The sequence below is a fragment of the Dasypus novemcinctus genome, chromosome 4, assembly GCF_030445035.2.
Source record: "Dasypus novemcinctus isolate mDasNov1 chromosome 4, mDasNov1.1.hap2, whole genome shotgun sequence".
NCBI lineage: Eukaryota > Metazoa > Chordata > Mammalia > Cingulata > Dasypodidae > Dasypus > Dasypus novemcinctus.
The window spans coordinates 52,357,702-52,368,726 of NC_080676.1; positions in this window are offsets into that span (position 1 = coordinate 52,357,702).

Below are 11,025 nucleotides of genomic sequence, written 5' to 3' on the forward strand. Positions count from 1 at the left end.
ACAGTGGCAAGGCAATCTCTTCCATTTCCTCCTTGATGTCTTACATCTTTTTTCTTTTTTATGTCTTCAAAAAAGTTTTAGGTCACAGTAAAGTCACATATAGAATACAGGGGGCTTCCACATACCCATCATCCTACCCTACCTCCCCCCTCCCCAGTAATGATATTTTTACATGTGTGTGTCACATTTGCTACAACTAATGTACAAATATTGAAACATAGCTACCAACCATGGTTACGTTATGGTTTAAATTATGGTTTACATTTTAGACTGTACACTTTCATAAATTTTTGGTTACATTAAAGTTTACATTATGGTTTATATTTTAGACCATACATCTCTACAGGTTTATGGTGAAATTTAATATGGCTTGCATCAATCACCACACAATCATGCAGATCACCTCCATTGCCTAGCAGTTACCCCCTCCTCTATCAACTCTATTCCTCTCCCCCCACCACCCACCCAGAGCCCACAATGACAACCAAACTTCACTGCCTTAAGGACAAGATCCATAGATACCTGCAACAATGAGGAGAGTTTGACACACTAGTCTGTCCTCTCCCACTGAGAGCCACCCATGCTCTTGAGAGAACCCTCTCCTCTGTATAGGGTACAACACCTTCCTGCTCATTGTATGGGTCTCCACCTACTGATATAACACACTATGACAAGATGAACACTCACACACTCCCCAGAAGGCTGCCCCAAGTGCACCCTGCGCCTGATACCACCCATCAAACACCTTAAAATCATAACCATTACTTACTGTATTTTCTAAAGAGTTTTCTCAACATTAGAGTTTCAACCACATACCTGACAATCTTCCATGTTCACCTGCTCCCTCCCAACCCTCTCCCCAATTCCATAGACCATCTGACCCATCCTCCCAACTGTAGCCTCCATAAAGACTGCAAAGTCTAACCCAATAGTATCCCTATACCCCCATCTTATCCCTTCACTGCAAAACTACTTACCTCCACTTTATCACAGATTTCATCCATGTAGCCATTGACTCACAACCTTCCTTAAAACCCCTATTTCCCGTAACCCTTTCTTTCAAACTCTAGCTCTCTGAGACAGCTCGATTTGCTTAATTCATATCAGATAGGTCATGTAGTATTTGTCCTTCAATGCCTGGCTTGCTTCACTCAACATAAGGTCCTCAAGATTCATCCATGTTATCACATATGTTAGTACTGTATTCCTTGTAACAGCTGAGTAGTATTCCATTGTATGTATATACCACATTTTGTTTATCCATTCATCTGTTAATGGGCATTTGGGTTGATTCCAACTTTTGGCAATAGTGAATAATATTGCTATGAGCATTTGTGTGCATATATCGGATTGTGTCCTTGCTTTCAGTTCTTCTGGTCATATACCCAGCAGTGGAATTACTGGGTCATATGGCAAATCTATAGCTAGTTTTTTAAGGCACTGCCAAACTCTCCTCCACAATGGCTGGATCCTTCTATATTCCCAACAGCAGTGGATGAGGATTCCCATTCCTTCACACTTGTAGTCCTCTGGTTTTTTTAATAGCCACCAGTCTAATGAGTGCAAAATGGTGTCTCATTGTAGATTTGATTTGCATTTCCCTAATAACTAATGATGTTGGGCATCTTTTCATGTGCTTTTTCGCCATTTGTATTTCTTCTTTGGAGAAGCATTTGTTCAAATCTCTTGCCCAATTTTTAAATGGGTTGTTTGTCTTTTTATTTTCAAGATTTAGGATTTCTTTACATATGCTGGATATTGGGCTCCTATCAGATATATAGTTATTAATATTTTCTCCCATTGGATAGGCTGTCTTTTCACTTTCTTGATAAACTCCTTTGAGGTGCAAAAGGTTTAATTTGGAAGAGGTCCCATATATCTTATTTTCTCTTTTACTGCTTGTGCTTTGGGGTGTGAAGTTCAAGAAGCCATTTTCTTTTACAAGGTCCTGTAGATGCTTCCCTACAGTGTCTTCCAAGGTCTTTATGGTCTCGACTCTTATATTTAGGTCTTTGATGCATCTTGAGTTGATTTTTATATAAAAGGTGTGAGATGATATTCCTCTCTCATTCTTTTGCATATGGATATCAAGTTCTCTGAGCACTATTTGTTGAAGAGGCCATTCTCTCCCAGTTGTGTGGGCTTTCTCACTGCAGATTTTGAAGTGGGTTTTAGTGCATAAACTAAGTTAAATTATATTTAAAAATTAACCTTTTTTTTGGAAAAATAAGAGACCCAAGGGAAGCTAATATAAGGATAATGTCTATGTTTTCCTGTCCTAAACTATCAGCTAAATGTTTAATATCCCAGTGGGTCACTACTCTAAGAGGAACCAGGAATCAAACTAGAGACCTTGTATATTCAATACTGAAACTCCTCCACTGAACCAAACCTTCCTGCTGGGTTGATTAGCTCTTCAATACTGAGGCAGGATTGACTCTTTGTGATTGGATAAACTGCTAATTAGGAATCTGTCCTTGCCCCCCCCCACCCCCCCCATTTTTTCCTAACTGCTTTCTCTCCCAGGGCAGCAAAAAGCAATAACCTGTGTGAGTTCCCTTTTGAAATTCAAATGGGACCCTAGTGACTTAACTCACCACAGAAAAAAATGTCTCTCAGTCTCTTTGAGAGAGACAAACCCCATCTTGCCAGGAACCCTAAATATGCTCTTGGAAGCTTATTGAGCACTTCCTACTGTCACCCTCCCTTAGGTGTGTTGCACAGGACTAGTTAATTTCCTGACTCCACCCTCTCCTAAACCAATTTTCTTTATCCCAGGGAGGTTAGGTAAATCAGGCTGCCTCACCAGATTCACTTTTCCCCTCATCCTGGTTTCTCCTTAAGCCAGCTGGTATGCTCCTCACAGCTCAACAAAGGGGGTCCAGACAATAGAACCTACACTCAGGGAATCCCTCCCTACCCCTCACCAGAATCCTCCCACTCTCAGAGTTTGTCTCTTCCAACTGACTGACCAGTGGGAGAGAGAACATTGAAGCTTCCTGCCCTGAAGGAGGGCCCAGCCTTGCCACAACTCCAGCCTCAAGTACCAAAGAACTCACAGTTTTATCTTGAGCGACTCTTTTGGTCGTGCTCTCTCCAGATTGATGCCAGAAGCCTCCTGCTTTGTGGATTCCCAAAACAGCTCCCTCTGGCAGGATTTTGCCCCCACTCAGCTGTTTTACGTAGGAGAGATGATGTGGGTGCACTTACTCCAACACCAACTTGCCCCTCCTCCCTCCAATGAAGCTTTTCTGCCTCTGGTTACTCCCTTGTTCAGGAATCCTGGTCTTGGGAGCCAGTTGGGATCAATTCAGAAAAGATGGGTCGCTCCAGAAAAGTCTATTTTGCATTGAGATGGTCCAGACAACAGAAACTGGATTTAATAAGTGCACCTCTTGCCCACAGTTCTGCCAAGGTCTCTTCCCTGCATCTCTCCCCCCACCTCCTAGAACCCTTTTGCATGCAGCAAGACTTAGTGTCTTTTCTTCCACCCTGCGTCTCTGCGGCCTTGTGTCCCTGTGCTTAGATACGTATGGGGTTTTATCTTACTGTTTTGAGTGGCTCTATAGTCTGTGTCCATGGTGAGAAGGACCTGGGCCACTGCCTCTGCATGATTCCCAAGCTGAGCGGGACTGAGGGAGGTTGAGGGGGTATAATACAGTGCATCCAGGACGTGTTTCCTGCCTGCTTAGGTAGGAAATATCTTATCTTTCTTTTTCTTTGATTCAGTGTTTATAGAACTCTTCTCCAGTCTCTATCATCCTCCAAAGTTCTAAGCAAGTGGGATCTGTTCTTTCATTAGCTGATCTGAGTTAAGACTTTCCCAGGGAATGCCTTACTGCCTGTGGCAAGAATGCCCAGGTTTCTGCGCTTCAGTGCTGAGAGTTAACTGTCAAACAAATAGATTTTCCCTAGTGATTGGGTTGCCAGATTTAGCAAAGAGAAATACAGGATGCCCAGTTAAATCTGAATTTCAGATAAACAATGAATAATTTAGAAAATACTTATGCAAATGAATTAATCATTGTTTATCTGAAATTCAAATTTAACTGGAAGTTCTGTGTTTTATTTGGTAACCCAACCTGGTAAGGACCTGTGTAAGAGGTCCAGCTGGCCTAAATTACGAGATACCCTTTACGAGCACAAGTTAATATTTGAAAATGTGCAATGCCATTTTCATTCAGGGGGTTCATGATTCTTTTCCATCCAGTAGTTACTTTGAGCTGTATGGGAAGTATTTGCCTGACCTGGTGTCCTTAGCCACTATGTATTGATGCTCATGAGAAAAATGAGACCCTCTGACTTCTAGGCTACTATTTTTACCATAACATTACCATTTTTAGTAGATGTCCTATTTCACGTCATTTTGTTAACTGTATGCATTTATCTCTTGCCTCTTTCCTGAACTTTCTCCAGTAGCACTTTCAAAAAGCCAGTCATGTTTTTTTCCGGGGCAAGATGGCGGCTGAGTGAACATCCCTGTTAGAGTCTTCTGCAGGGAATCGGCTGGGCGGCGTTGGAGACTCTTTGGGACCGGATTGTTTCGGGATTTTTGCTGGTCCGGAGGTGTCTGGACATCGATTTGGAGGGAAGGTAACAGAGAGGATTCATCTGTGAAATATACACGGAGATCCCAGCTACCTGTAGAGGATTCCCTTCTTGGGTAGGCGGAGACGAGGCATCTAGCCCCGCTCGGTGGGGCTGAGCCAGGCCGGGCCGCAGCGGCGGACGCCGGAGCGGGGCCGGGCGGGGCCGAGCCAGGCCGAGCCGGGCCGCGGTAGCGTTTGGAGCCGGGCGGGGCCGGTGCAGGCCCCGGCTGCGGGCCGCGGTAGCGCTTGGAGCCGGGCGGGGCCGGTGCAGGCCCCGGCTGCCGGCCGCGGTAGCGCTTGGAGCCGGGCGGGGCCGGTGCAGGCCCCGGCTGCGGGCCGCGGTAGCGCTTGGAGCCGGGCGGGGCCGGTGCAGGCCCCGGCTGCGGGCCGCGGTAGCGCTTGGAGCCGGGCGGGGCCGGTGCAGGCCCCGGCTGCGGGCCGCGGTAGCGCTTGGAGCCGGGCGGGGCCGGTGCAGGCCCCGGCTGCCGGCCGCGGTAGCGCTTGGAGCCGGGCGGGGCCGGTGCAGGCCCCGGCTGCCGGCCGCGGTAGCGCTTGGAGCCGGGCGGGGCCGGTGCAGGCCCCGGCTGCGGGCCGCGGTAGCGCTTGGAGCCGGGCGGGGCCGGTGCAGGCCCCGGCTGCGGGCCGCGGTAGCGCTTGGAGCCGGGCGGGGCCGGTGCAGGCCCCGGCTGCGGGCCGCGGTAGCGCTTGGAGCCGGGCGGGGCCGGTGCAGGCCCCGGCTGCGGGCCGCCGTAGCGTTTGGAGCCGGGCGGGCCCGGGTCAGGCCGCGGCGGGTACAGAGCCGGGCAGGGCCGGTCCAGGCCGCTGTGGCGGGAGGTGGACGCCGGAGCCGGCTGGGCCGCTGTAGCGAGCGGAGCTGGGTGGAGCCAGGCCAGGCCAAGGCGGCGTGAGGAGCCGGTCCAAGCCTCCGCGGCGGGCGGAGCCGGGCCTGCGGAGGGGTTTCTGGTTTTGTTTTGTTTTTTGTTTTTTGTTTTTTGTTTTTTTTTTTTTTTAATTTTACTTAATTTTTTTTTTTTTTTTTTTTTGAGCATCTGCAGTACCGGGGAGTTCGTGGGCCCTGGGCGGCCTATTGGGGGTTTGTGGGAAGGGAGGTGCTTGCACACCCATTTGGGCAGACAGACGGGGGGGGTTTTAGGGCAAAGCGGGGGGAAGTTGTTGTTTTAGATAGTGTTGCAATTGTGACACGTGTGTACCTGTATCTCTCTTCTCCCTATCCGTTCCCCACCGTTTGCCCATCCTCTTTTTCTTTCTTCCTTTCTTCTTGCCTTTCTTTTTTCTTTATTATAATTAGTTTTGTTTTTTTTTTTTTTTTCGGTATTCTCTTTCCCTCTTGTCCCTCATCTTCCACTTATTTTTACTTTAATTCAAGTATACAATAGGTGCTACAGGGAACACCTCACATTTGCTGGGTTTTCCCATCCTCCACTGCCTCATTTCTGTGTGAACTGATTTAGGCTACCTACACTATCCCCCTTCCCCTGCATCTTGATATCCACTATCATCTACTGTCTCTCCTATATTCCACCCCCCACCTCCCGTTCTTTGATCCACAAAGTGTCTAACTCTTAATTTCTAATACCTTTGTTCTGTTTTCTGTCTATTATCCACTCTTGAAACTATTACTTTTCTTTTCTTTTTCCCTCTCTCATGAAAACAATAGCTGTGTAGTTCATACCATATTCCTCCCAAATTCAGTCATCAACTTCATAAAAGGTACTCTACCTACAGCTATAACTCTATACAATCTACATGAATCTAACCTCCATCCTTCCAGATCTCATATTCCTGCTTTATTAACATACATCACCAATACAACTTTACACTTTTCCCTTGCTTACACAATTGCCTTTCCCCAACACTAATACTTTCCTCTAAAGTGAACTTAACCAACAACAAGTAACTAGAATAAGAAGAAAAAAGTGACAAAGAGAAGATATAACACCTGTGCAAAAATAACAACTAATTAACCTCCAAGAGCAGACAAAGAAGCTAAGGAACTGATTAAATTCGTCAAAATAAAGAGATGACCAGAAAGCAACAAAAATCTACGAACCAAACCAATAATCAGGAAAACATGGCTGAATCCAATCAACAAACCAATAATCACGAAGGGGAGCAAAACTTGGCACAAGCAATGAAAGATCTCAGAACATTTATCACCGACAAATTTGATGCAGTAATGAAAGAGGTTAACAACATGAAGACATCACTTGGAGGGGAAATTGCAGACATACGCAAAAACATAACAGATATGATGGGAATGAACACCACAGTTCAAGAAATCAAAAATACACTTGCAGCAAATATCAGCAGACTAGAAGAGACAGAGCAGAGAATTAGTGATGTGGAAGACAGTACATCAGAAATCAAACAGATAGTAGAAGGGGTCAATAAGAAGATAGAAAAAATCCAATTAGGATTTAGGGACCTGAATGACAATGCAAAACGCTCAAACATACGTATTATAGGCATTCCAGAAGGTGAAGAGAAGGGAAAGGGGTCAGAAAGAGTGTTGCAGGAAATAATGGCTGAAAACTTCCCAAATCTACTGAAAGAGACAGATGTACATATCCAAGAAGCACAGCGCACTCCACAAGTCATAAACCCCAACAGGCCCACCCCAAGACATATACTTGTCAAATTATCCAATGCTCAAGACAAAGAGAAAATCCTAAAAGCAGCAAGAGAAAAGAAAACCATCACATACAAGGGAAGCTCAATTAGATTAAGTGCTGATTTCTCTTCTGAAACCATGGAGGCAAGAAGACAGTGGTATGATATAGTCAAGGTACTAAAGGAAAAAAATTTCCAACCAAGAATACTCTATCCAGCTAAACTAGCATTCAAACATGATGGAGAGTTCAAAATATTCGCAGACAAACAGAAACTGAAAGAGTATACCAACAAGAAACCTCCCCTTCAAGAAATTCTAAAGGGAGTTCTGCAGGAAGAAAGGAAAAAACAGGAAAGGCAAAGTTGGAGGAGAGTATAAGACCAACAACAACAACAAAAAAGACAAAAAAAAAATATACAAACAAAATATGACAAACACAAACCCAATCAAAATATGGCTAACACAAATAAATCCTTGATAGTAATAACACTGAATGTCAATGGATTAAACTCACCTATCAAAAGATTCAGACTGGGACACTGGATAAGGAAATATGACCCATCCATATGCTGTCTACAAGAGACACATCTTAGACCCAGAGACGCATGGAGATTGAAAGTGAAAGGCTGGAAAACAATCATACAAGCTAACAATAACCAAAAAAAGGCAGGAGTAGCTATATTAATATCAGACAAAATAGACTTTAAATGTGAAACAATTGTGAGAGACAAAGAAGGATACTACATTTTAGTGAAAGGGAAAATCTGTCAAGAAGATCGAACAATCATAAATATCTATGCCCCTAACAAGGGTGCCTCTAAATACGTCAGGCAAACGCTGGAAAAACTAAGTGAAAGAATAGATACATCTACAATTATAGTGGGGGATTTTAATACACCACTATCAACTCTGGACAGAACATCTCAAAAGAGAATCACCAAAGAAACAAAACATCTGAATAGTATAATAGAGGAGCTCGATCTAATAGACATATATAGATCGCTACACCCAAACACAGCAGGATATACATTTTTCTCAAGCGCACATGGATCATTCTCCAAGATAGATCATATGCTAGGCCACAAAGAAAGGCTGAACGAATTCAGAAAGATTGAAATCATACAAAACATTATCTCTGACCACAGTGGAGTCAAGCTGGAGATTTGCAAGGGAAAGAAGCCCAGATTTCACACCACGATTTGGAAATTAAACAACACACTCTTAGAAAAACAGTGGGTCAAAGAGGAAATCTCAAAAGAAATCAATGACTACCTTGAAACAAATGATAATGATAACACAACATACCAAAATTTATGGGATGCAGCAAAAGCAGTACTGAGAGGGAAGTTTATAGCCATAAATTCATATATCAAAAAAGAAGAAAGAGCAAAAATTGAAGAACTAACTGCACATTTGAAGGAATTAGAAAAACAACAACAAAGTAACCCAACAGGAAGAAGAAGGAAGGAAATAACAAAGATAAGAGCAGAACTAAATGAAATAGAAAATAAGAAAGCACTTGAACAGATAAACAAGACCAAGAGCTGGTTTTTTGAGAAGATTAACAAAATTGACAAACCTTTAGCAACACTAACAAAGAAAAAAAGAGAGAAGATGCAAATACACAAAATAAGAAATGAGAAAGGCGATATCACCACTGACCCCACAGAAATAAAGACTATCATAAGAGGATATTTTGAAAAACTATATTCCAACAAAAATGACAATCTAGAGGAAATGGACAAATTCCTAGAAACACATAAACAGCCCATATTGACAAAAGAAGAAATTGATGATCTTAACAAACCAATCACAAGCAGAGAGATAGAATCAGTTATTAAAAATCTCCCAACTAAGAAGAGCCCAGGGCCAGATGGCTTCACAGGTGAATTCTATAAAACATTCCGGAAAGAACTGACACCAATCCTGCTGAAACTATTCCAAACCATCGAAACAGAAACAACATTACCCAACTCCTTCTATGATGCCAACATTACCCTAGTACCAAAGCCAAACAAAGACATCACAAGAAAGGAAAATTACAGACCAATTTCTCTAATGAACCTAGACGCAAAAATACTTAACAAAATACTTGCTAATCGTATTCAACAACACATTAAACGAATTATACACCACGACCAAGTGGGATTCATCCCAGGTATGCAAGGATGGTTCAACATAAGAAAATCAATCAACGTAATACACCATATAAACAGATTGAAGGAAAAAAATCACATGATTATATCTATTGATGCAGAAAAAGCATTTGACAAAATACAGCACCCTTTCTTGATAAAAACACTCCAAATGATTGGAATACAAGGAAATTTTTTGAACATGATAAAGAGTATATATGAAAAACCTAAAGCCAATATTGTTTACAATGGAGAAATCCTAGACTCCTTCCCTCTAAACTCAGGAACAAGACAAGGATGCCCACTGTCGCCGCTCCTATTTAACATTGTCTTAGAAGTACTTGCTCGAGCACTGAGGCAAGAACCAGAAATAAAAGGCATTCAAATTGGAAAGGAAGAAGTCAAAATTTCATTATTTGCAGATGACATGATCCTATACATAGAAAACCCTGAGAGATCTACAACGAAGATTCTAGAACTCATAAATGAGTTTAGTAAAGTCGCAGGTTATAAGATCAATGCGCAAAAATCAGTAGCATTTCTGTACACCAATAATGAGCAAGATCAGGAGGAAATCAAGAAACAAATACCATTCACAATAGTAAATAAAAAAATCAAATACTTAGGAATAAATTTAACTAAAGAGGTAAAGAACTTATACACTGAGAACTATACAAGATTGTTCAAGGAAATCAAAGAAGACCTAAATAAATGGAAGACTATTCCTTGTTCATGGATAGGAAGACTGAACATTATTAAGATGTCTATCCTACCAAAATTGATCTACACATTCAATGCAATCCCAATAAAAATCAATGCAGCCTTCTTTAAGGAACTAGAAAAACTAACTATGAAATTTATTTGGAAAGGAAAGAGACCCCGAATAGCCAAAGACATACTGAAAAAGAAAAACGAAATTGGAGGAATCACACTACCTGACTTCAAAACATACTATAAAGCTACGGTGGTGAAAACAGCATGGTATTGGCATAAGGAGAGACATATAGACCAATGGAATCGAATTGAAAGCTCTGATATAGAACCTCACATATACAACCACATAATATTCGATAAAGCCACCAAACCCTCTCAACTGGGAGAGAGTGGCCTATTCAACAAATGGTGTCTGGAGAACTGGATAGCCATATGTAGAAGAATGAAAGAGGATTACCATCTCACACCTTATACAAAGATCAACTCAAGATGGATCAAAGACCTAAATATAAGAGCCAAGACCATAAAAACCTTGGAAAGCAGTGTAGGGAAACATCTACAGGACCTTGTAATAGGAAATGAATTTATGAATATCTCACCAAAAGCACGAGCAGCAAAAGAACTAATAGATAAATGGGACTTCCTCAAAATTAAAGCCTTCTGCACCTCAAAGGAGTTTGTCAAGAAAGTAAAAAGGGAGCCCACACAGTGGGAGAAAATATTTGGCAATCATATATCTGATAAGAAACTTATAACTTGCATATATAAAGAACTCCTACATCTTGAAAATAAAAAGATAAACAATCCATTTAAAAAATGGGAAAAAGACTTAAACAGACACTTCTCCGAAGAAGAAATACAAATGGCAAGAAAGCACATGAAAAAATGTTCCAAATCTCTAGCTATCAGGGAAATGCAAATCAAAACCACAATGAGATACCATCTTACACCCATA